The 25,579-nt window shown below is 38.0% G+C and overlaps 1 protein-coding gene across 6 annotated transcripts in view; it reads right to left on the bottom strand.

Moving 5' to 3' along the window:
• NSD3 (nuclear receptor binding SET domain protein 3) overlaps positions 1–23,168 on the bottom strand; it is a 115,908-nt gene extending 92,740 nt beyond the window's left edge. For 5 of the 6 annotated variants that reach the window (XM_087856393.1, XM_087856394.1, XM_045779361.2 and 2 more), the window contains exon 1: positions 22,670–23,168. The gene's annotated coding sequence lies outside the window, so the exon portion shown is untranslated. The remainder of the gene's footprint in view (positions 1–22,669) is intronic. The other variant, XM_045779364.2, reaches the window with a different exon arrangement.
• Between the last annotated feature and the right edge of the window lie 2,411 nt (positions 23,169–25,579).

The raw sequence follows: 25,579 nt of genomic DNA, 5'->3' as shown, positions 1-25,579 counted from the left end.
GCCTTCAGCTCAGGTCATGATCCTAGGACTCGGACTGAGCCACGTCAGGCTCCCTGCTCAGTGGGGAGCCTGCTGTTCTCTCTCCTCCCCGCTTGTGCTCTCTCTTGCTGTCTCTGTCTCTCTCTCTCAAACAAATAAAATCTTGGGGGGGAAAATAAGTCAAGGGTGAAGGTGGAGGTTATGGGGAAAAAAAAAAAAGAAAAAAACCCAACCATTTGGTTCTAAGAACTTGACCACGCCTCTAAAGCACCAAAAAGGAAATGAACAACAATGTTTACCTTTTTTCACTGAAAGCAGCCAGAATTGATAGCATCTAATCTAGCTGTTATAGACAAAAAACAATAACCATACCTGGTACAGTGACTACACAACTCGATGTCAATCTTTCAAACAAAATGGATCCTGCTTGAAAATTTCTAGCAAGGGAATACAAATAAAATTACAAATGGAAGTGGTTGTTCCATTTGTCTTTACATGATCTTATCCTTTAAGGGAACAAAAACTGTATCAGATTATAGGATTTACTCTTTTATCCACAAACAGAATGAAGTACTTTTACTAGTACCCAAGTGTTACATAGTTGGTGGGCACAGGCAACCATAGCTGTAACCACTGGGGTACAGAAGCACATTATTTCCCCGATATGTGGCATTTTCTCTCAAACAATTTGTTAAATCCCCACGGTAATACAAATGCTTGGACTTCTGAGACTCTGAGGCCATTATATAATGACACTAACTCTACAGGTACTTCACAAATTTTTAGTTTCCCTGTGACATTTTTAATGAAAATTTGAGGATATCAAAATTAGGAGGTTTGAAGAGACTGCTGGTCAGACTTCTGAAACATTTAAAGGGATTTACTACCATTCTGGTTGAGGCTAACTCTGTGAAAGTTTGATGCTATGACTTAGGGGGAAAACATTTTCTTTTCTGAACTATTTTTCAGTCATTATACTAATAAAGCATCAATTCTCCAAATGACACAAAAGGCTTACAAAATTTTAGTATGTTAAATAAATGTTCTATATTAGTAAACCTTATCTGGGTATCTTGACTTAAAGGTACTTTCCGAGGTAGCCTTTTAAAAAGAACTCTCAGCTGCTGACTAATTTCTGGGTTAAACTGGAAAATCTGCTTGCGTTAAAAAATAAACAATTCAGGAGAGAATGTATTCCCTTTATATTTTCATGTGATTTTACTCACTTATCCACAAAGATATAAAAAAAAGTGTCATTTTGATACAATTACAGACAATAAGCACATCAAAGTAGTCTCACTCCATCTGTATTGAATAAACTCAAGATGTATCAACAGAAGAACAAAATCCTTGTAGAATTTGCTACATGACATTTACTCATTACTACTAAGCAAAAGCATAAGATTAGCCACATTCTTCAATAATGGAGAAATAAAATATGAATTTAATTTTAAACAATAAAAACAAAACAAATAAATACTGGTAAGATTTTCTCTTCTTTCTCCCCACTAAGGTAGAGTATTTTTGTCCTCCTTTCGTAGACAATATTATTCCTAGAGAATGCCCTGCTAATCTATCAGTTTTACTCAATTTAAATAGAATGCTGTCATGAAAGGCTACATATTGTATGATTCCATTTGTATGAAATCTCCAGAATAGGCAAATTCATAGCGACAGAAGATTAGTGGTTGCCAAGGGCTGGGAGGAGGGAGAAACGGAAGCTGACTGCTAATGGGTACGGGAGCTCTTTCTGAGGTGATGAAAATGTCCTGGAATTAGAGGTGATAGTTGCACAACCCTGTCGATATACTAAAAACCATAGAACTGCATACTTTAAAAGGGAGAATTGCATGGTATGTGATGATATCTTGAAAAAAATGCTCTAAAAGCAATCAAAGCATTTGTGTATGTTTCCCAACAATAAAGTCTACAATATCCATTCAAAGAATGACTCGTTTGTACACATGTTAAATGTGCTTAAAATAAAAAGCTTTACATTTATTAAGCTACAGTAATTAAAAGGTGAGGTACTGGCAAAGCGACAATGAAACAGTAAGATCCTAACCACAGATTCAAGCCTATATGGGAATTTGGCATGTAACAGAAGCAGTATTACAGATTAGTGCGGAAAGGAAACAAGTTTCAAAGAACGGTATGGATAACTGCTTATCCACGTAGAAAAAAAATTAGATCCTCACCATATAGGATACCAACTCCAGGTGGGTTAAAGATCAAATATAAAAAGTAAAACTTAAAAATGTTTAAGAAAAAAAAAAGCATAGAACAGGAGATTTCATGAACTTAAGTGGAAGGACTTCTTAAATGATACATAAAGAGTATAAACGTGATTAATAAAATCAGCAATCTTAATTAAAAAAAAAAGCTGTATGCCAAAGTTACAACACAAGTGAAAAGACAAGCCCCTAGATGGGGAGAAGATAATCTCAATGCATAAAACAAAGCTGGATTCTACCCTCAAACTTCCTTCCAATTCTAATCCTTGCTAAATTCACTGCCTCTGCCTTATCATTTATCGTCTGGATTAGAGCATCAACTTCCAAATTGTTCTTCCTGCTTCCCAAGCTGTCCACCTCCAATCTGCTCTCTAGAGCACTGATAGTACTTCAAAACAAAAGCAAAAAACCCCTTTAATAACCTCTTATGGCTCTCCAAGCCTTAGGATAAAATCTACAAAGCAAAAGACCTTTCTTGATTTGCCTACTGTCCAGCCTCCTCTCCTGCTGCTGCAGCTTACCCACCTTGCCTTCACCACTCTAGCATCTCCTCTCTCATCAATGACTCATACTTTAAGATTCTATTCAGGTGTGTTAAAATACTCCAACAAGCTTTTCCAGACCACCTTTCACACACACACACTGTGAAGCCAGGTCAAGTACCCTCTTCTGCTGGCATAGCATCCTACCTATGTGTTACCATAGCACTTAATACATTGTAAAGAGCTAAGTTAACCTAAATAAAGTGTGTGTGTGTGTGTGTGTGTGTGTGTGTACACATTTATGAAACTCTGGATACCAGCTGCTGTCTGTTACTTATCCTCTGTGGGCTGAGACAATGTTGGGCCAAGGTTCATGCCGGCTCCTTCTTCCTTCCCATTCTGGTGCTACTGCAGTGGGAAGGAGAACAAAAGTTCCAGCCAGGTTGTCCCCACCGCAACCTATACAGGCTTCTCTAACAAAAACAAAAAACAAGTATTTATTGAGCATCTACTATTTACTAGACACTAGGCTAAGCACCAAAGTTATAGGGACAAAAATTCAGACATGGCTCCTGCAATTGTACAGTTACATTATTACTGGAGAGAGAAAAGCAGTACAGGGCAAGTGCTAGAGATGAGGCTCAGAAATTGCTCCTGGTTAGGATTCATTTATTCATTTCGTATCAAGTACTCGTATTACATTTAGTCTTGAGTACTAGAGATAAAAGATGAGCAAATCAGAGTCCCTCATGACAGAAAGGGACAAACACCTGGATGGCAAAAGAAAACAGCCAGGGTTAAGAAGCTGTGGAATGTGGGGACAGAAAGAGGTACTGGGGACTTCAGACATTTCCAGACTTAGGAAAACAAAAAAGTTCTAGCCTGTGGAAAGGAAGGGAAGTGCCTTTGCAAAAACCTACACTAACCATTACCTAAAAGGGTTTCAGCTAAGAACTTTCTTGGCTTCTTGGGGCACCTGGCTGGCTCAGCTGGTGGAGCATGGGACTCTTGATCTTGGGGTTCTGAGTTCTAACCCAATGTTGAGCACAGAGCTTACTTAAAAAAAAAAAAAAATTCAGGGTGGCTCTGTCGGTTAAGCATCTGCCTTCCACTTAGGTCATGATTCCAGTGTCCTGGGATAGAGCCCCACAGCAGGCTCCCTGCTCAGCAGGGAGTCTCTTTCTCCCTCTCGCTCTGCCCCTCTGCCTGCATGTGCTCTCTCTCTCTCCCTCTCTCAAATAAATAAATCAATCTGAAAGAAAGAAAGAAAGAAAGAAAGAAAGAAAGAAAGAAAGAAAGAAAGAAAGAAAGAAAGAAAATGAACTTTCTTGGCTTTTTAATATCACAGCTTCCAAATAGCTAGATTATTAGGAGGGCCTTTCTTTGTATGTTGCAAGACTAAATTATAAGCATTTAATGAAAGCATACTACATAATTCATGGAAATAAAAACAACTCAGATGCCAGACAATATGAAAAGACTGGAAGTCTATGTTAAGGATGTGGGACCACTTCATCTCTGAATTCCCAGGCCATCTACTGTGCCTGACACATTATCAATAAACAAATCAACTGTAAACAAAAGGGAGCATCACTATAAGGAGCCACAGAACTGGCTTAACAATGTAAATATTTTAATGAGTTATAACCATTAACTAGTTTTCCTGAAATGCCACAGGCTATTTGTTAGCCGCATGCATTTAGAACTGACTGTACAGATTTGCTTTTTCCTTTTTAAGAAAGGTCATGGACAAAGCTAGAAAGTGTCTGCACTATGATTGTATGTCCAATACAGAACCAAACTAGCAGTAGGTAATCAGGTCACTAAGAGGAAAACAAAACAACAACAACAAAATTGCCCCAATTATTTTTAAACTTTTTCAAATGTTATTATGTAAGCTTATATTTTTTCAAGTAATCTTTTCATTAGAAATTGGAGAAGATACTTTTTTTAAAGATTTTATCTATTTATCTGAGAGAGAGAGAAGGGGGAGGGACAGAGAGAGGGGGACAAGCAGACTCCATGTTGAGCATGGAGCCTGATGCGGGGCTCAATCCCATGATTCCGAAATCATAATCTGAGCCAAAATCAGGCGCCCCCGGAGAGCATACTTTACTGAATGCTGGAAACACAGAGTATAAACACATCACACAAAATAGCCACTGACAGACAAGAGATTTTTCTCCCAGGAAACTAAACATTTACATAACAACATTTAATATGAAGCTCAGTATCATGAATATAATAATTCTATAGGCACATATAAAATAGGCACATATTAGGGTCCATTTTTATCAAAACAGTAGATATATAATGAAATGAATCTCTTCTGTCTTTTGTTTTAGTGTATAAAAACTGCAGTCATGGGATACCCGTTGAGAGTCCGACTAACTCTTGGTTTTGGCTCAGGTCACGATCTCAGGGTGGTGAGGTTGAGCTTCGTGTGGGGCTCCACGCTCACTGTGTAGTCTGCTTGAGATTCTCTCTCTCTCTCTCTCTCTCTCTCCCTCCCTCTGCTCCTCCCCTGGCTTGCTCTCTCTCTAAAATAAATAAATAAATCTTTAAAAGACAACAACAACAAAAAACCAAAAGCCCCTGCAATCATTACTAATGATATCAAGAGAAACAGTCAATATTATTATTGTTGAGCATAACACATGGTAAGAATCTGGAACTCTAATAAAGTGACTTTCCTTTTTTTAAATCATTTATAGACAAATACAAAACCTGTACTAAACACAGAATCAATTTATATTAGAATGCCAAGCTATGTTTGAGGTGTCTTTGAGTAACTTTAGCATCCAGAGAACTGCCAAATGTGTTCCGATATCTGAAATTCATATTTATCTTTAATTTCCAAGGCAAAGGGTAGCAGTGCCATCTTTAATCATGGAAAAACCAACCAACCATCAAAACCTAACTAAGTTGGCCCTTGAACAACACGGAGGTTAGAGGCTAATGCCCCGTGCAGTCAAAAATCTGCAGATAACTTTTGACTCTCCCAAAACTTAATTACTAATAGCCTACTGTTGACCTTACTGATAAATAGTCAATTAATACATATGTTGTATGTTACACATATTACATACTATATAAGCTAGAGAAAAAAATATTAAGAGAACCACAAGGAAAAGAAAATACATTTACAGCACTGTACTGTATTTATAAAAAAAATTTGTATACAGGTGAACCTGCACAGTTCAAACTGTGGTGTTCAATGGTCAACTGTACTTCAATCCTAGAAAAGGTACGAGGTATTTTTATGTTTTGTTCGTTGCTGTACCCTATTCCCTGGTACAGTAAGGGAGTGAGAAAGGCTGCTAAATGAATACAGAGATGGCAGAAAAGACCAAAGGAAACAACCACTGTTTTACTAAATAGTCATTTCCAACCAAGCAATGAAGACAGAAGAAAATATGTTTGGCTATCAAAATACAGTCAAAAGCACAGCCCAAAATCACAGCATCAGTGTTTGCTGTAACAGGACTTCAACTTCATAATCTAAAATCATGCAGATAATTTCAGTATGTAACCTTCTTTGGAAACCTCACCAAACTGCTGTGCTATGCTAACTTCTAAAATTACCAACATTTCTCAAGAGCCAAATACGACTTACAAATCAAATCTGGTCTTTTGTATCTAGACTTTACGTACCTCACTGATCAAGAAGTGACCCAAAATTTAAATATACGACTGAGAATTAGACTAAGAAGGCAATACATTTATCAATGAGTTCACACTCTGAAACGGGGTTTTCCAGCCTCAGCACTACTAACATTTTGGGCCAGATATTTTATTGTGGGGGGCTGTCATGTGCATTGTAAGATGTATAGTAGGATCCTGGCCTCTACCCACTAGATGACAGTAGTACCACCTGCCAGTACTAACAATCAAAAATGTCTCCAGACATCGTCAAATGTTCCCTTGGAGGGCAAAACCGCCCCAGGGTTGAGAACCACTGCCCTAAAATGATGTTCATTAAAATATAAATGCTTACTATCTCTGAATGGAATTATGGATGAATTTTCTTTTTTTGCTTTACCTTTTGCTTCTCTGTAGATTCTATAATGAGCATATAAAAATTTTAATACATTTTTCAAAAGAAAAAATACAATTCACTAATTATAAACCAAGGAAATATTCATATTTATTCAGTTTGGACCCGATTTTTTTTTAAAACATTTTATTTATTTATGTGACAGAGACAGCCAGTGAGAGAGGGAACACAAGCAGGGGGAGTGGGAGAGGAAGAAGCAGGCTCCCAGCTGAGGAGCCCGATGTGGGACTCGATCCCGGAACGCCAGGATCACGCCCTGAGCCGAAGGCAGACGCTTAACGACTGCGCTACCCAGGCGCCCCTGGACCCGATTTTTTAATGACTAATGGGCACAGATGCTTTCCCAAATATGAAATATTTGGAATATTTGGATATACGTATTCAAAATGTTAAACAAAAAAAACTGCAACTCAATAGACCCAGATTTTTATCTATACAAGCATCTCTTGAAATTTCAAATGAATACTTAAGAGATGCTTGAAGTAAAACAGTATCATTTACTGAGCACTTATGTCTTGTTCCAAGTGCTTTACAAGAATTACAGCATTTAGCCCTCAGAAAAACTCTGTAAAGTGAATATTAGCATCTCCATATTACCGATGAGGAAATTGAAAAACAGGTTTGGTGGCTTGTCCAAGGTCACACAGATAATAAGCGATTGAGCCAGGAGTCAAACACAGACAGTCTTCGTGACCTGCACTGTTTATCACATGCTATTCTGTCACTGACCATTAAACCACTTTTCTGTCGTGTCTGTATTAATTCAGAAAGGCAATGCTTACTGCTTACTGCTTCAGAAAACATCCCTTATCATTATAATTACCAAAGACAATATCTCCAACTTGCATAAAGGCTGTGATAGAATAATGCCTCCCTACCACATGCCCACATCCTAACCCCTAGGACCTGTGAATGTTACCTTATGTGGTAAAGGGGACTTTGCAGATGTAATTAAGGGTCCTACAATGGAGAGAATATCCTGGATTATCTAGGTGGAGCCAATGTAATCACAAGGATCCTTATAAGTGAAAAAGGGAGAGAGAAGAGTCAGAGATCTGAGAACACTAAACTTCTGGCTTTGAAAAGAGGAGGGGGAGCATAACCCAAGGAACATAGGCAGCCTCTAGAAGCTGGAAAAGGCAAGAGAACAGATTCTTCCCTAGAAGAATGCAAGAAGGAACGCAACCCTACCGATATCTTGATTTTAGCCCCGTGAGACTTCTGATATTCAAGACTGTGAGATAGTAAATCTGCTGTTTTAAATTTTGTTGTGTTTAAGCCACGAGGTTTGACATCATTTGTTACAGAGGCAACAGGAAACTCAAAGTCTTCATTGAAAGCATTTCCAAACACTCACTTTGTTGTCCTTAGTTCCACTACCATCACTATAAAGCATATAAAAGGGAGAAGAGAAATTACCATAGATTTGTTAACCTAAGATTTGGGGAAATTGAAATAGAGATATCAATTTAAAAAGTATTACCTATCACAACATAAATACGCCTATCAACAGATATAAATATACTGTGACCTACAATTTGTCCCTGGACAGCCAGAAAAAGCCATTAGCTTTTAATTGCTGGTAGGGTGTTGCTGCCACCTTTTACATATGCAGAAGAAAAGGAAATTATTTCTTCCCATTTTGTTGGCACAGTCACTGCTACTTTCTATGCTCTAGAGTTTAATTTCATTCTAGGCATAGATGTGATATAAATAATGAAAGGGCAGTAAAGCCATTTCCATACACGACACAATATTATGGGTCCTTTTATTACTAAAATACATTTTTTATAGATTTTATTTATTTGAGAGAGCTCTCGAGTGAGTGCATACAAGTGGCAGCGGCGGGGGGGGGGGGGCAGAGCAGGAGGGAGAAGCAGACTCCCGACTGAGCAGGGAGTCTGCTCACATGGGGCTCTATCCCAGGACCCCAGGAGATCATGACCTGAGCCTAAGGCAGACATTAACTGACTGAGCCACCCAGGTGCCCCTAAAATACTGTTTTTAAGATTTTCAATTTCCGATAACTAAAAATCACTGGGCCAAACTGGATTTTGTGAACAATATTCACAAAAATATGTAGAAGGGGGTGGAGAAAATTTGCATTAGTAAAGACAGCACTACGGTAAGAGCCATTTTTGAAAAATTTGTTAATTTAAACATAGGAGAGCCAATTAAAAAAGAAAAGCCTCGCATGGCCATTCAAAAAAACTGTATTACACCAGTATTTTTCTAATGAATAACCTGTAGGTAGAAATGTATTTTGTAAAGGCAAATAACAAAAAGTTCCCTAAGCAGGTTTTCATTTACATCTTAAAACACTATTTAACTATTTTTAAAAAATGTATAGATACTAAATAAAAATAAAATCCTTCCCACACTTTCCATGTTGGCATTTAAAAATCAGAAATTAAATCACCTAATTTACTGTAGGAGAATATTTGATTTCCAACTACTTTTTTTTGTTAAGATTTTATTTATTTGAGAGAGTGAGAAAGAGAGAGAAGCAGGGGGAATGGCAGAGGCAGAGGGAGCAGCAGACTCCCCACTGAGCAGGGAGCCTGATGTGGGGCTCAATGCCAGGACCCCAGGATCATGACCTGAGTTGAAGGCAGACGCTTTACCAACTGCGCCATCCGGGCATTCCAACTACTTCCAGATAAATCATTATCAGCCCAATACTGTTTATATCAGTTAAAGTGCCTATGTCTGCTACACAGCAATGTTCGCTCATAGATCCCAAGTCAAAACAACACATAGGAAAATCAGGAATATGTAGTTCTGCTGCAGTGGTTCTCCTACCATTCCAACCAATGGTATACAAATGACTTTGAGCAAACCCCTTAATTCCTAAGAGATTAGGAAATGAGGCTTAATACTCAAAAACTGACTGTGGAAATATTTTCTCACTTTCCCCTCCATTTTGTCAACTCTATGATGCTTTATGTGGATGGGATTTATTTAGTATATATGTATGTCTGGACTAAAGTTTGTTTTTAAAATAAGAGTTCCCAGAGAAACATTTCTATACAAAATCACTCTAAACTAATCACCTTAAACTACCCACACCAACATCACTAAGATAATTAAAAGCTAAGTCTCGCCTTGCTGATTCCCACATTTCAAGTGGCATGTTATTCCAGATATGTATCTTGTTCCTCACAGAATCCTTTTTGTTTTGTTTGCGACATGGTTCATTACCGAACACCAACTATATGCCACCCTGTTCTAGGTCCTGGGAAATCAAAGGAAATAAGATTCTGGACTCCTGGAGCTTAAATAAGCAAGAAAACTTCAGATACTGATAAGCTACTATAAAACAGGGTAACAGGGGGGCTAGATGGTATAAATAGGATTCACAGAATCAAAGCCAGGAATTAGTCATATACAAAGATTTGAAGACGATTTATTTCCTTTCAATTTCTCTTTGTTTCAGAGGCTTCTGAGATATGGTATAGTAAAAAGATTCAAATAATAGTTTAGTCAAGTATTCCATGTAATATGAAAAGTTTAAGCTTTAACTATTATTTAACTGTAATATTCCAGAATACTACTGAAATGAAATTATTCTGTTGGTCAGCAGTCTACAGTTGCTTAATTGTATTGATTAAAAGAACTTGTAAAAATAGCTTTCAAATAGCTATTACTAAGTTGTTTTCTGTGACTAGATTTATTCACTAAGACAGTATTTTGGAAAAATGAGATTTTAAAACCCAACCCCACAAAAACACACAAATACAGTAATCATAAAAGCAAAGAATGTGAAAAAATATGTCCACTTCTACTTAATTCTCTCCTTTTTTAAGAGTATCTAGGGATGGGGCACCAGAGTGGCTTGTCGGTTAACCGTCTGACTTCAGCTCAGGTCATGATCTCAGGGTCCTGGGATCAAGCCCTACATAGGGCTCCCCTCATCAGGGAGTCTGTTTGTCCCTCTTTCTCTGCCCCCACCCCGACAGTGCATGCGCACGTGGGGGGGGGGGTGCATGTGCTCTCTTTCTCTCTCTCAAAAAAAAAAAAAAAAAGAAATTCTAGGGATGCCTGGGTGGCTCACTCAGTTAAGCATCAACTCTTGATTTCAGCTCAGGTCATGATCTCAGGGTCATGAGATCTAGCTCCATGTTGGGCTCTGTGCTCAGCAGGGAATCTACTTCAGATTCTCTCAGGCACCTTCACTCTCTCTCTGTCTCTAAAGTAAATAAGTAAGTCTTAAAAAAAAAAAAGAATATCTAAATCTGTGCTGGCCAAATGTGACTATTTAATTTTAAGTAAATAAAAATTAAATTAAATTAAAAATTTAGTGCTCAGGTACACTAGCCACATTCCAAGTGTTTAATATCTGTATGCAGCCAGTGGCTGCCAAATTAAACACATAGATATAAAGCATTTCCATCATTGCAAAAAATTCTATTGGACAGTGCTGATGTAAATTATTTTTCAAATTTGAACTAAACAAAAACATTCCAAAAGAGCTTATAAAAAATAAGGTTCATCATAAACTTTTTGAAGAAATGGGTGACTAGTCCTGTGAAGCCAGAAAGAAGCCCCAGAAGAGGTTTAGTAATCAGATCTATATATGAGAATAAGACTCAGATAAATCGGGGGGTAAGCAAAAATGTACTCTGCCATTGGTCTTTCAGTAATGAGACTTGAATTTTAGTTCTGTTCTGATTCTACCTCTAACTTAGCTGCATGAATTCTGAAGGGATATACATCTTTAGGCTTCTGGGTATAGCTCATAATGGAGGTTAAATCAGGTGAGCCAGATAATTGAAAATGACCCCAAACAATGGGAAACTGGGCTGTGATTCTTCCTAGTTATCAATAAATACATGTATGGTTTGGATTTTCATTCTGACAAGAATATATATGGTTTAAAAAAATTAACTTTAAGATCTTACCTACCATGTTAACTTTACATAAAGATGCAATTTGTTTTATTTTTTTAAGTAGGCTCCACATCCAGCAGAGCCCAACGCAGGGCTTGAATTCATGACCCTGAGATTAAGACCTGAGCTGAGACCAAGGGTCAGATGCTTAACTCACCTAGCTACCCAGCGTTCCCCTGCCTTCTTTTTTAAAGTAGATTTTATTTTTAAATAATCTCTACACCCAACGTGGCGCTCAGTTCACGACCCCAAGTCACATGCTCTTCCACCAGAGCCAGCCGGGCACACCTAGATGTTCATTATTTGAAAGAGCAAACAATTATATGAAATTCACAACCAATATCTATTGCCATAAATAAATAAAATGGTGGAGGGTAAGATCAGCACGACCACTATGTTTCTTTCTACAAAATTCTCTAAGTAATCAAGGTGTGTTAGACAAGTGGCATATTTTCTTCTAATTTTTATTTTTAATTTTTCTGAGTCTATACTACTAATAAAAGTGCAACACTATTTTTAAAAGCATAACTGTACTACACCACAATCTGTTTAACTCTAGTGGTGTTGCCCCAAATATTTTCTGAAATTTTCACTTAAAAATTTTCCATGAAAACCATGTGGATGACAATTAAGGATATTAAAATATCCTGTATTACGAAGTGATCTGAATGAAATGAACACAATGAATGAAATACAAATAAATAAACCAAACAACGCTATATTGTATTTCAGTAAACTAGAAAGTGTGTCACTAAATACAATTACACAGATTTCATTTGACTATGATTTCTTTGTTATAGAATATTTTAGGTTGCTTTGTAGTTCTTATTTTTTCCTGACTAAACCACAGTACTACCGAACTGCTTTGTACCAATACAAAACTTACTAGTAATATACCCTATTTCCCTTACCTATCTGGTTTAACCTCAACTGTCTTCACTTTGTTCTTGACCACACCCACCAACAATAGACACTGTGTTACCACTTGAAGAAAATTTAAATTATTTTTCAATCCCTTACATCAAGGGTACTGGCTCACACAGAAAATTACTACAAGCTAAGTAACTCCTATCAGTCATCTTGTTCCATTCACTATGAAATCTAGTAAACTAACAAGTTGATCCACATATCTTCCTAACTCTTTCGCCAACAAACTTTTAAGTTATAATACAGTGGTTTCTGAGACTGGTTCTTAAAATTGTAAAATGTTCAAATTTGACTTTCTTTTACCTCGTAGTCTCCATTCCCCACAGCAGGGCAAAAAGAGAATATACTGTAGAAATATGTACTTTTAAAAATACTAAGTAATTTATTGTAATATCTAAAATCATAATTTACTGAGTTTATCTTTCCTCTAAAAACCAGTTTTTGGTTTTTGGTTCATCAGGTTTACCACTTTAGTATTTTAGGATCAACTGTATTCAACATTTTATCTTGAAAACAAGCACTAAAAGTTACAACATAAGGCACTTCATACCACATACTCAAATTTTACACTATCACCTATTTGCTTAATCAACTAAGCGTTGCTGAAGCTACAGCCATCATGCTGTTGTAATAACAACAGTGGAAGTAAATTTGGACTGGAAAGTTAACTTCATGTTCGTACTCGTACCAGCACGAATTCTTACAACTGGGAAACACTCATATAACCCATGCAACGATTCTGTTCAAGCATTAGTTACCATTCAACTTTTAACTTCTATGAAAGCAAATGCAGGCCAACTGAGTTCATTTCTTCATCCATTAAACATGGGACTAACAGCTAGTTCATTTTGCAAATATTATTTTTCTTATATTAAAAAGTCATTAATTATCAGCTATATGCCTGGTAGAGTTCCAGGTACACTCTAGCAATTCTACTTTGGATCCCTGTAACTCCAAAAAGCAGTCACTTTCATCTCCAGAGATGACAACAACTGAGCCTTTGTTGATAGGGTGGGAATAGGTCTCCTTGATTCTTGCCCTACACTCCACTGCCCACTGAGTTGGGGGGGGGGGGAGATGTTTTGTTAAATGGCTTAAAGCAATCAGAATGACAGAACAACTTTCAGGGTGAATGTCAGGTAGAGCAAAGCAAATCTCTCAATAAGAAAAAAAAATACTTTCTATAGGATAACAAATTTGTTACCTTTAATTATACAGGTATAGCACACTTTCTATAGACATTTTCTAAAATGTTTCTAAATAAAATATGAACGAAAAGAACATTTTAAACCACATACAACCTCTTTCAATAAAGGCACCTTGACTGGACAGGAGAATGATTTCATAATTTAAAAAAATCGGCCATATACTTTGTTTCTTAAACTTTAAGAAACTTTGCGTGTCAGGTTTTCTTAACATAGGAAATAGGAGCATCTTCTTTTCATCAATGACTTTCTAAACTCACTCATAAGTGGATGTAAAGTATGTATCAGTCAATTATATCTCAATAAAGCTGGAAATAAAATTTAAAACAATAAATGCTGATGATTACAAAGAAAAAGTATGTATCACACAAGCAATTGTGTTACTGTGTATTTGTACTACACTTTAAAAATAAAACATTTAACAAAGCCTTTCTGACATTGTTGGGAGTTTAAACTGACTCAATATTTTCTAGAAATGTTCTAAAATTAATTGTGGTGAGGGGCACCTGGGTCGCTCAGTCCATCGAGTGTCTGACTCTGGGTTTCGGCTCAGGTCATGATCTCAGGGTCATGAGATCCAGCCCTGTGCTGGGTTCCGCACTCAGTGGGTAGTCAGTTTGGAGATTCTCTCCCTCTGCCCCTCCACCGACTCTCTCTCTCAAATAAATAAATCTTTAAAAAATAATAAAATTAAATTAATTGTGGTGATGGTTGCACAATTCTACAAATATACTAAAAAACACTGCATTGTATACTTTAAATGGGTGAATTATATGGTATGTGAATTATTTCCCAACAACACTTATTTAAAAAAAAACCTGGGATGCCTGGGTGGCTCAGTCAGTTAAGCGTCAGACTTTTGGTTTCGGCTCAGGTCATGATATCAGGGTTGTGAGAGCAGCCCACATGGGCTCTGTGCTCAGGCAGAGTCTGCTTGAGATTCTCTCCCTCTGCCCCTCTCCCCATCCTCACGTACCAGTATGTGTGTGCGCGAACATGTACTCTCATTCTCTCTCAAATAAAATCTTCTAAAAACCCTTTGAAATGTTCGTATCTGTTATGTAATTCTAATTCTAGGAATTTATTGTAATGAAATAATCACAGTCATACAGGGTTTTTTTTTTGTTTTTTTAATGTGTAAGGATGGTCATCAAATCATAATATCCAAAACGTGCGAACTGCCTAGAATACCATCAACAGAAGAATGGTAAACTGATATGGTACACCCATACAACGAAATTATATATCGATTTAAAAAATCACATTCTCAAAAAAATTAATTTCACAATAAAGCATGTTACAAAATAATGTTAATGTATAATCCTAGTTTGTTAAAAAAATACATAGATGTGTAAGAAAAAACACTGGAAAGATAAAGATATGTTAATAGCTACTTCCAGTTGGCAGGCTTTCAAGTGATCTTAATCTTTTTTACATCTTACTGGTTTTCAATTTCTCTACAATAAACAATCCTTTCATAACTTAAATACAATAAATGTTATTTTTAAACCAGTAGCCACTTGGAAAAGTACAAATTTTCCATTAAAAAGTAAAAACTAACAGGGCTATCAGCATTTCTTAGGAGTATTATGTGTGTGTGATGTATGTGTGTGCAATGCTTTAATTAATACGTTAACCTCAATACCTTAAAACCTTAACTAATTCTATCCCCAATAAAATAAATTCTAATGATCCATGCTTAATTTTACAGGTGATAACACAGAAACCATGAGCTGGCCAAAAGCATATTAACTCTACTTCATACGCAAAGTCAAATTACCTAATCTAGGTTTAAAAAAGTGTGTTAAGTCATGTTTGCTTTCACATCTAGGAAAACTCAACATGTATGTTCATTTCAAAATCTAAAATAATTATTTATCATCTTTGCTAGGGGAAAAATTAGCCAGAATAAAAAAGAACAACATTCTACTGCATTATAGAAAGGAATTCAAGGGTATGGTAATGCACAGCAAGAAGTTTCTCATCACAATCAAATATGAAATACTATGTTCTAATGTATTTGGATCCTGCACAAATCATAAAAGAAACAAAGAGCTTAAAGTAACAAAATTACAATAACCAAATAAAGACTTTAATTTATGTATGTAAATGTGTTGTAAAAATGTCTTTTTCAAATCCACATTGCGGAATTTATGCAAATAGGCTGTATTTGCCAGGTAGAAAGGAAAAAAATTCAAGTCTTTCTGCTATCGAAATCCTCAAAACCAACATTTAGCTCTCCGAACATGTAAGAAAACAGTCTAGTAAGACAGGGAAGCAAAACAAAGTAAGTTTCTCCAGTTTCAAAAAAAATTTGATTCACCTAGACAAAATACAGAAAAGGTAAGAATCAAGAAGCATCAAGGATGAAGTGTCAAAATAGATGGTCACTGCTGATTACTTCTCAGGTTAATACTTCTGGAATGGTTACATCAATGTGAAAGCGAGAGAGTCAAAGTAGTTTTCATAAAATAAGATACTTAAGTTAGAATATTAATATATAGGCAAGCTGGACATTTTCTAGGCAAGAGTCACTGCTAGAATCTGCACATTAATCCAAAACCAGCAGTCATTAAATTCCACCAAAACTCTGCAACAGAGATGAACTCTGAAAAAACACTTTGTATAAAATGGCATGATTCTTACAGAATTTAGTGTTATTTTTTGTTTCACATTCATTAATACAGCACTAAGATTTCAAATCACTAAATGACTACACTGCTAGGAAACAGGTTTTTTAAATTATCTAGATAACACTTCTGATAATAACAAAAACTGGTGATTCAGTTTTTACATTTCCTGACCCCTCATGGTTATTAATTTTTCAGGTTACTTTCAACATATCGTTACCCTGAAAGCCCGACTACCACTAAGGCAATACCAGCTAAACCGATGAGGTGGTCTCTGTAGTTTTCCTTAAAGGGTTTATTACCCGGGTGGTGACTACGTGATGTTTACTTTCTAATTATTTGCTTATACTGTACATCTAGGTTTTGTCCTTTTTTTCTTTATATGTCATGTTTCACAACTTGAAAGTTTAAAAATGTTTCTTTTTTAAGGTGTTTTGTGTGTGTGTGTTTTTAAATGTACAGTTTTCTTAAGACTCTACAGCTAAGAGACACTAGTAAGACAAGACTCAACAGACACAATACTGCCTTGGCTACAGCCAAAATGCCATTAGGTAAAAGCAAGCCTCCATATAAGACTTCTTCCTTTTTTTTTTTTAAAGATTTTATCTATTCATTTGACAGAAAGAGACTGCCAGCGAGAGAGGGAACACAAGCAGGGGGAGTGGGAGAGGAAGACGCAAGCTCCCAGCGGAGGAGCCCGATGTGGGGCTCGATCCCAGGACCCCGGGATCACGCCCTGAGCCAAAGGCAGACGCCCAACAACTGAGCCACGCAGGCGCCCCTCCATATAAGACTTTTTAACCTCAAATCAATTTGATAAAATAAGCTTTGTTTAACTCACAAAATCACAAGAATATATACATTTCTGAAATTTAAAATATCTACTTCTATATTTCAAGATGTATGTACATAAATTATACCAAAATTTAAAAAGCATGTTCTATGGTAGAAAAATATTTTGTTATTTAATGTTTATCTATTAAATTAATGCAGGCTATGAAAAAAAGTCAAGAAACACATATTTTTAAAAAAGGTTTTTTTAAGCTCCACCCTTAACGTGGGGCTCTAACTCACAACCCCAAGATCAAGAGTCACATGCCCTACTGACTGAGACTGCCAGGCACCCCTGAAAAAATTATTTTTAAGTAATCAGACAGAAATCTGAAAACCTTATTCTACTTAACATGTCAATCTATTTGGCCTAAGGATTTCCTGAAATCTCAATTTTCCCATCTTTAAATTCGGGTTAAATAATTCTTGTGCTTTCCAACTTCACATTTTAAAAAAAAGCCAAGTTTTTGCATAAGAATTCAATCAAACATCTCAGAAGATGTAGTAAGTGCAAGGTATTATTAGATAAATTCATCTATTTATTCATCTATTTATATAAATCATACATACAGAATTCATATACTTATATAAAAATTTTTCATTGTCCTATCCACTTTCTCAGCATAGCTCTAAATCTATGGAAAAAAAGGAACCTAGTAAGAAATTATAGTAAGAGTTATTATTGTATATCAGTCAGTGATGACACAGATCCACATCTTAAAAAATTTAAAAATAAGCCAAGAACACTTTTTCAATTTTCAAATTCAAAATCTCATCAATGGGCAGATGTACTTTAGGAATAACAGCACATATCCATCTAATAAAAACTGAACATTCTCTAAACTCACAAAATTTTTAAATATGCCTTTCACCTTCTTTTTATGCCACACTGTGCAGGCACAACATAATACAGAAGTGTTTGAAAGTACTTATTAAGTACTTAGTAAAGTCAACAATAAAAACGAAAACCAAAACTCTGTAAGTTTTTTAAAAATGTGTTAGGTAGTTGTAGTACAATCAATTTCTTAAATGTACCTTTATAAATATCTATAAGAAGATTAGCCTGCAGAAATAAAGGTCGCCATTCATTTAAAAACTCAAAAGCTGGGCATGTTGTTTATTAACAAAGGAATAAATCATCTTAGTTGCTCTTTCAGAAAATAACAGGCTCTACTTTTTTTTAAAGTAAAACTAAAATCACCATTGCACCAAGAAACAGATTTTATAGATACCAAATTCTAAATCTTTTTAAGGCTTTAATGATTTTAATTTTTTAAGTGTCTAAAACAGTCTTTGTTTCAAAAGAACCCAATGAATAAGTATCCATGGTAACTTATTTTCTTCTTGATAGACAAAAATAATTAAAAATAATCAGTGGTGCCTGCTAAGATCTTTTAAAACTTGTTTTCAATGAGCTATTTTTTAGCTCATTTTAAAAAACTTACCAGTGCCTCAATTTTCTTTCCAAGTTCCTTTCCAGGACCATGATGGACCTCTTATTTTTTCATTTCATTGCTATCTTATTTCACTGATTTTATTAAAACAGAAAAAATTCTGTCAAAACCACTTTAATACCCAAAACACACACTTTAAGATACCTGCACAGGGTTCATTTACGTATGCAAAAATATTTTGTACATATGCCATATGTACAATATGGTGAACAAAGTATGAAAAAAGCGAAACAAGATCCTTTGCCTCACTGCAACTTAATCCCCTTGCACTCATTATGCTAAACGTGCCTAACCTTGAATATTCCCCCTCACCTTGAGCTTTTACAGAAAGCTCAAATACCTTCATAATAACGAAGTAATACAGTGTGGTATAAAGAGCCAGGTAACAGGTCTGTCACCAAAGCCTTGAACTTAACTTCCTTAGGCCTCTGTATTCTCTTATAAAATAAAGTAGTTGTACTATATCTCCTCCATTTAAATAGGCTGTTAGGGACTTAATTCAAGACCTGCTATATTACTTAAAATAGCAAAAAACCTGCTAACATCCTAATGTTAATCAATATTCCAAACAATGGAATACTAGATGATCCTTAAAAAAAAAAAAGTTGTAGATCAATATGTGCTCATTTAAAAGGATGTCCCAGGTAGCCTATTAAAACACAAAAGCAAAATGCAGACAGTACAACCCAATTTGTACGCATTTAAAGACAGATATGCATATGTATGTACAGAGATTTTCTAGGAGGACTCAGAAGAAACTTAATGGTTATCAGGGGGAAACAGGGTGTCAACTTTTTTTTTTAACCTCTTAGCCTTTTATAATATTTTTAAAAATTTAAATAATGAATATATATTATCTTTACAAAAATTTTAAAAGAAACTAAAAGTTCTGCTGATCCAGATTCTGTAATTAGAAAGACTTGGATTCAAATACTGGCTTTGCTAGTTACCATCTATGTGGTGTTGTTACTCAACCTCAATTTCTCCACCTGTAAAAAGGAGTTAATAGTACTAACCTCATACAACTATTGGGAGGATAAAAGGAATCCATACATGTGAGACACTCAGCATAACACATTGTAAGAAGATGACTATTAGCAGCTTTGCTATGATTATTGTAAATATTATAAACTCCAGAAACTGAGTATCTTTAGAATCAGATTCGACAATCCACTCGATGATGACCAATCTCAAAGGCAACCAATTTCCTTTATCCAAAATTCAACCAATCTGATTACTATAAGAAAGAGCATATTTATAAAGTTTTTTAAAAAGCTACTGCAGGTAGCAGGTGTGCTGATGGACACAGTAATCACTGCAAAGTCTGGATTTTAATTAATTATCATCTAACTAGAACAGTCTTCTTCATTATATGGATACCCATCCAAGGAGCCAGAATACTCTTTATAGCTAGGCAGGAGACCCTGATCTTGACCGCTGAATACACAGGAATACAATTTTTTGTTGCTGTTAGTAATTCAAGCTTCCAGTATGAGTTTTTTCTTATTTTAACATACAGCAATTTCTCATTTTCCTAAAAATTTAGGGAACTGATAGTTCATGTACACAATTTGCCAATTAATTATAAATAACATTCAACTGAGTGGAAAACATAAAAATGAAACACCTCCATAAAAATAAATTCCAAAAAGCATAGTGAATGGCATTTTTGAGTGAAACTTTTCTTCACAGAATTTTTTAAAATTCAGACTGAGTATCATCAAACCAAAATACTCCAAGTTGTAAATTTGGCCTTTAAACTAAAAATACCCTCATGAAGTACTACTCTAACGATATTCAATTTCATTCTTCCAACACACCAAGAACACTTCCTAAACTTCTTTATAACAACTGAAAGGATGTTGCATTAAGACAGGTTAAATCAATATGTAGTACAACTGGTTTGAGTCCATCATAGCACAATTTTAACAGGCCGTTCTGGTAGTAGACAACAGTTTCAAAATCAATATGATGTATTAAAGTTTGGATTACCCCAATTCCAATTATAAAACAAAAACAAAAGGTCACACACACACACACACACACACACTTAATCCCTTTCAATATGAAAAGAAAATAGGCTACACTTAACAATTTATCTACTGTAAGTTTGTCAGGATTTAAACCTTTTGTAACAGTAACCATTTCAAATTATCTAAGTAGTTACATTTTGATACAATGAAGAGTTACTGTAGCTTTCCTGAGAGTAGCCTAAAGTTCCCACCAAAAAAGAAGCAAACAAAACAAAACAAAAAACCAAAAAACTGGCGCCTCGTTGAGGCTCTAAGAACTGCATGCCTACTTCATAGATCATTGCACTATGCTGAACTGGCATTTGGAGACTGTACTGAGCCAGACACATGAAAGCAAAGGGAAGGGATGGAGGAGAGAGAGTGCATAAAAAAAGAAAACACTTCATAACACACCCATCACCTATAAGCATGAACTACCAGAAACACTATTTTAAAATACGTATATTTTGAATTTTCCAACATTCAAAATACAGCAAGCAGATAATCTATCATAAGCAGATCTTTCTACCCCTTCTCACCCCCACAGTGCTTTGCCAAGAGCACAAGCCCAAGAAAAATAACCAATGCAATTTCCTTGTTTACGTAAAGAATTTCAGAAAGCATGCTGACTGCTTCTGAAGCTTCTAAAACAAATGATTTTTCAATATTTAAGACTTTATAATCACATTTGAAATATGATAGTAATAATTCTTTCAGCTAGTAAAAATGCAGTTTCAACTTTATAAAAAGGGTTAATTTTACACTGCAGTTCATTAGCATGCCTTGTTTGCAACCAGAAGGAAGAGGGAAAGGGGGTGGGGGGGAGAAGCAAAACACACAAGATGGAACACATCACTACCTCCTTTGGTGGTTATGAATATTAAATTACCACAAGATGTATGGGAAGAGTTCATGAATAGAAAGAAAGGGGGTTAACAATATGAACTGGCCCCTTCCAGATTCACACTGATGTCGGAAAGAAGGAATTTATTTACACTGCAGTGCCTGGCAGCAAACATGGCTGCCCCTACCCCCTTTAAATCTGAACAGTCTTCACTCCCTCAGCAAAACCATCAAATTATGGCCATGTCTCTACTGTCTTGCTACCATAACACTAACACATCTCCTCCTCCCTCAAAACAGTAAAACCCACACCTCCCCAATTCACAACAATCACACCATAACCACTAGCTTCTATATTCTCTAGCCTTGAAAGAAAAGGCCCAGAATACACAGAAATATAGGAACAAAAGGCTTTCTCTTCCTTTAACAACCCCCTTCCCCTTCTTTTCCACCCACACTGTGATGCTTGGTCGATAGTTCTCATCCTTCTCAACATTCAGTTAATTTCCTTCCCCATACCAATCCTAGGTCTTCCAGTTTCCTGAGTCTATTTCCTATCTTCCCATGCATCCTGTCTCAACAATTTCTTATCCCTTTTCCTAATCCACCGTTTCCTCCACTTCCATCCCCTCGTTTCTCTCTTGATGCCCCATTTCTACATCAGATTCACCCCCTTCCCCAAGACTCTTCTAGTTTCTACACTGCACCCCCAAACATCCCTATTTCTCAGTCCACCCAGGTCCCTAATCTTCTCCAAACCTAACTCTTCTTCTTTCCCTGCCCCTCCCCCGTTCCATCTCTATCCCCGCCCCCATCCCACCTCTACTCCCAATTCCCAGCTCAGCGCCACTCCATCTCTTATCCCAATCCTACCTCCCCTGCCCCACCTCCCTGTCTCCTCCACACCCCCCACCTGGCCCTCTGCTATACCTTCTAGGCTCCCCCCAACCCTTTCCGGCCACCCGCTTGTCCTCCCATCCCTGCTGGGGTCTCTCTACCCAGGTCCCATCCCTAGGTCGCCCCCTCCTCGTCGTTCCCTCCTCAGCCCTTCTTTCCAACACACACACACACACACACACACACACACACACACACACACGCGCGCGCGCGCACGCATTCGCTTTACCTTCAGTTTGTTCCATTCTAACCCCCCGGCCGTGTCAGTACGATCACAGGAGAGACACGGAGGCCCGGAGTGGGGCTGGGGTGCGGGCAGCCGCCGGGGCTGCGGGGGGAGGAGACGGAACCGAGCTAGGCCGCATGAAATCCCCGGGCTAGATTTCCCTCGCGCCGGACGCCTCTGCCATGGCTGCCGGCACCGAGGAGGGCCGCGGCCGGGCCGGGCCCGGGCGTAAAACTGAGAGGAGGACGGCTGCGGGAGGTGGGGTGGGCAGGGGTGGTGGAAGGATGGGGGGTCGCCGCGCAGCTTCTGCTGCTAGAGAGAAGGCTGTGGCTGGCGGCCGGGCCGGGGCAGCAAGGTCCTCGGGACTCGACTTGGCCTTCGCACGCCTCTCCGCAGCGACCAGTGAACAGTCCCCTTCGGCCTCCGCCTCCGTCCTGGCCGCCGCTGCCGCCGCCGCCCGCTCCCGCCGCCGCCGCCGCGCACAAAGCCCCCCCGACCCGGCTCTCGGAGCGCCGCCGCCGCCGCCGCCAAATCCTCAGCACCTCATTGGCCGCGCGCCGCGGCGCCTGCCGGGAAATGCAGTCCCGGGTTTGCGGCGCAGGGGGGCGAAAGGAGGAAGAGGGTAGTCAGCCGCTCGGAGAGGAGCGGCCCGAGAGTCTAGACGAGAAGTGAGACTGCAGGCGATGAAGGCAGAGACAGGAAGGAATGACACGAAGGAGAGTAAAAAACCCAAAACCAAAACAAACAAACAAAAACAAAAAAAAAACACCCCACAACAACAATAACAACCACCACCAACAAAACCAGAAGACAGGTTGAAGGTTGGGCCTGTGAGGTAATATTGCGTTCGTGCGTGTTCTTTGAGACTTATTCAACAACAGCACATATTAACCTACAAACGAGTGCGGGGTTAAGATGACCGGGAAAGAGAAGAACAATTTGTGTGTCTCCTCGGGCGCCTTCTGTCCGACAGCTGTCAGAGTCGGAGCTTCCTATTTCACACGGGTCTGCGTCTGGGAACCGTGGGGCAGCAATTTCAGACCTGAGCCGTGGGGGACAGTCTCTCTTTCAGCCTCGGGTGTGAGTCCCGGATGCCCCCCCCCCACCCTCGTCCCGCCCCACAATCGCAAGCCGTGGCGGCCACTCAGTCGCTGTGAGGAAGCGCTGACCTCCCTGGCAGGCACCGGGCCCCGCACGCCTTCTTCCTGCTCGCACTGCGGGCCCGGAGGCTTGTGGGTAAGGAGGAGGACGTCAGCGCCGACTGCAGCCCGGACCCCTAGGGACCAGGCGGGCTCCGTGCCCATCACATGCCTGGGCCCTCTGCTGCTCACTGCCAGACCTTCCATTCGAGGGATGGGAGGGCGGTTGTCCTGGAGAGAGCTCACGCAAGAATGAGCGGAGGAAACGCGAGTCAGAATTCTCTGTAACCCTCTAAGCGCTCCCCATTCTAGGAAATTTATGTTAAACAATAGAAGGTGTGTGACACAGTAAAGTAGTCCTGCCGGAGTGTGCAAAATTTGGTGGTATTTCCTGGGGCCCGGTGGTGATGACTTAGAACGTTGAGGCACAGAGACGTGAACGTACAAAGGAAATACAGGCAGCAGCAATCAGATGAGGAAACCTATACTCTGCGCTCTGCTCTTAGAATAACAAAGCCATGTCACTACTAGATGTTATACTCTGCACCGACATTATAGTTCTGGTTCTGTTTGGCACGGCCACAAGAAATTTCTGGTATCTCATTCTTTAAATACCATTTAAACAAGAAATTAAAAAGATTCCTACAGATCCATTATTTTAATGACTATTATGTTTCAGGTTTTTAAAAACATAACCCTTTTAATTATATGATAGATGATATTGAGAATTAAGCATTCCCATTACTGTTAATCATTAACTATTTCTTTTTTTTCCTAAAGATTTATTTATTTGACACAGAGAAAGATAAAGAGCACACAAGCAAGGGGAGAGGCAGAGGGAGAGGGAGAAGCAGGCCCCCTGCTGATCCTGGGATCGTGACCTGAGCATCATGGGATCCTGGGATCATGGGATCATGACCTGAGCCAAAGCAGATGATGCTTAACCAACTGAGCCACCCAGGTGCCCTATTCATTAACTATTTCTAAATCTATGCTTATGTAGTACCTGTTTTGTGCAGTACCAAAAGTTAAAGGAATCAGTAAAAAGCACATTTTTCTTTGTTTTAAATACCTTTTTAGAACACACACCTCTTGAAGGGGGACCCCTGAGCTTATTTCAGTTTCTGTCTCCTGGAAAGAGAGATTGGTCCTTTTTTTCCCCCTATGATCCTTTCTACCATCATCCTTCCTCTCCATCTTCCTGTATACTCCTTGCTTTGTTGATAAACTGTTGCCTTGACCAGACATCTGGATTTTCCCCTTGAGGAGAATCTGGTAAATTTTCCCCGGGGATTTTATTTTAATCTGTTTCTAGGCTGACAAGAGTTTAAAATTAAAGTTCTGTGAAGTAGATATACAATCTCTTCCTGCAAAACATTAGAAAATATATGTTAATAATATTTGATCTTGAGCCATATTTAGGGAAATGGCCATTAAAATTAATAATTTACATTTTTAGCATCTAACATCTTCTGAGGTTCAGATCATGCTTTCTCTTCTCCATACAAAATGAACAGTTCATTAAAAGAGCAATCTAACACAATTCCCAGGGCCAGAGTTAAGAAGAAAGGAATTTCTTGTTTCTCTTCCCAAGATTATATCTAAAAACTCCTTACATGATAAATCACTTAATCCTGAAAGTCAAAAAATTGCCGGGTCTGATAGCAGAAGGCAAACATTGCTTTGAACAAATGGATTTCAATAGGAAGTTTCTTAACCCTTCCCTTTTTAGAATAGGATTGCTGACATATGACTGTAGTAGAAAATCTAGCTC

Source organism: Ursus americanus, chromosome 27 (genome assembly GCF_024610735.1).
Source record: "Ursus americanus isolate L20-20 chromosome 27, mUrsAme1.1.p, whole genome shotgun sequence".
In the NCBI taxonomy this organism is placed as follows: Eukaryota; Metazoa; Chordata; class Mammalia; order Carnivora; family Ursidae; genus Ursus; species Ursus americanus.
The sequence above is the reverse complement of the archived record's forward strand: the minus strand, read 5'-3'. Positions and strand labels throughout refer to the sequence as shown.